Source organism: Cynara cardunculus (assembly GCF_001531365.2).
Source record: "Cynara cardunculus var. scolymus isolate 2C chromosome LG 3, CcrdV1, whole genome shotgun sequence".
Taxonomy (NCBI): Eukaryota; Viridiplantae; Streptophyta; class Magnoliopsida; order Asterales; family Asteraceae; genus Cynara; species Cynara cardunculus.
This window is the reverse complement of record NC_037530.1, coordinates 7,914,356-7,916,353: the sequence shown is the minus strand read 5'-3', so window position 1 is coordinate 7,916,353 and position 1,998 is coordinate 7,914,356.

Below are 1,998 nucleotides of genomic sequence, written 5' to 3'. Positions count from 1 at the left end.
TAGAATATATATTTTGAAACAATTATGTATACAACCAACTTAAAACAGCAGTGGGTTCATCCTCCCAACACTGCTTCGTGCTTGTAACTTCGGCAACATGGAGAAGGTCTCTTCTTTTTGGTTTTTTGCTTGTTGAAAATAAGGTTTATGTATTAAATTATGATATTTTTCAAATTTATTAATGTATTCTTACGTTGCATTTTAAGAGATAATATTTTTGTGTTTAATATATATTTTTAGGGGGTGTTTGGGATTGYTTATAAAAACAACTTATTGGTTTATTCCGGTGTAATACCGATAATAAGCATTCTTGAGTGTTTGGATAAACAGCTTATACCGGTGCCAAACCGGTAATAAGGAGTTTTTGAAAAAGTTAAATTATTCTAACTTATAATAAGTTGATAAGGATTTTTATAGAAAAACATAAATTGTTTCAAATAAGCAATCTCAAACACCCTCTTATTGCTTTGTATTCTAATTGTCTTTATTATATTGAATATTTTGAAAAGTCATTAGTTCCAATCATCATAATAAAAATTCTAGGACCCGATTAAAATTTCTGAACTCGTTCATAACAGGGGTGTGTAGAAAAGTCATTCAATCCAATTTAAACCGATTGATTTAATTAGAACCAACCGACCATAATCGAATATCCATTTGTAATTGGATTGGATCGAATCCAAAATTCTAATATCCAAATCGGATCGGTCCATTGGATGATGATTCATCATCCAGTAAAACCAAACTGAACTGATCCAATTTGATGGCCATCCAATTCTCCATTCAATGACCATCCAACTAAAATTTAGTTAATAACTATATATCATTATTAACATTTTTACGATAGTGTTTTTGGGTTGATATTTATGTACATTGTTTTTTAATAACTTAAGAAAAAATATACGAATAATTGGTTGAGCATTGGATCAAAAGATTGGACGAATCTGATCTGATCCAATGAATAACCAATAGTAACATTTAATGGATGAAACTGATCTAATCCAATCCAATCATCATCCATTGGATTTTGATCGAATGTCGAATCCTAATAGAATCAGATCGGATGACAAAATCCAACATCCTATGGATGATTGGATCGGATCGGATCGGATCTACCTAAATCCATTGAATTTCAGCCGATGAACATCCCTATTTCATACTTTGAAAATTTGAATTGTAAATCTATAAGATGATGATTTGTTGGATCAATTATGGTTGAATTGGCTAGTTGTAATCGAATCAAATGACTCACCACACCATCCATCACAACCACATATAAGGATGTTTTTATATTTTATTTGTCATTCATTTCAAAACTTGTGCTATTTTATTTGTGGCATAATCCAAAAACTAAGTAGGGAGAAATTTGGAACTCACTAGATATTTTTCATACAACACATAACATTTCTCTGCTACCATCATTCATGAAAAGAGTCCTCACCAAATACTCCACATAAATGAAAAAAAGATAAAATGTACAAAATAACAATCTACTTTTAGAAATTTCTTCATTATAGTATTATATTTCCAGTTTTTCTTATTACATCAATGTACTTTTAAACTATTTTCTATTAGAACATTGTACTTTGAAAAATTTACCCATTATAACATTGAGTAACCTTTTGATTTAAATTTACCCATTATATCAGGTTTCCATGCCACCTCATTATCCACGTAGGCTGTCCACATGTACTATAGTGATGCGATTTTTTTATTACAACATTGTACTTTCAAAATTATTTTATTATAGCATCTACTAGTTTTTATTAAACATTGTTTACTTTTAATTTTAATATTTAGATATTTTACATGTTATTTAATAAATATATTAAATGATTTAAAAAATTTCTAAATTATTCATTAATATACCAATATTAATGAAACTAGTAGAAGACAACTTATCTCGCTGATATTTTTTTTTTTAAAATATGTGTTTTTTGGAATAAGAAAATAAGAATTGTTTTTTTTACCAAAAAAATATTATCTTTTAAAGAATAT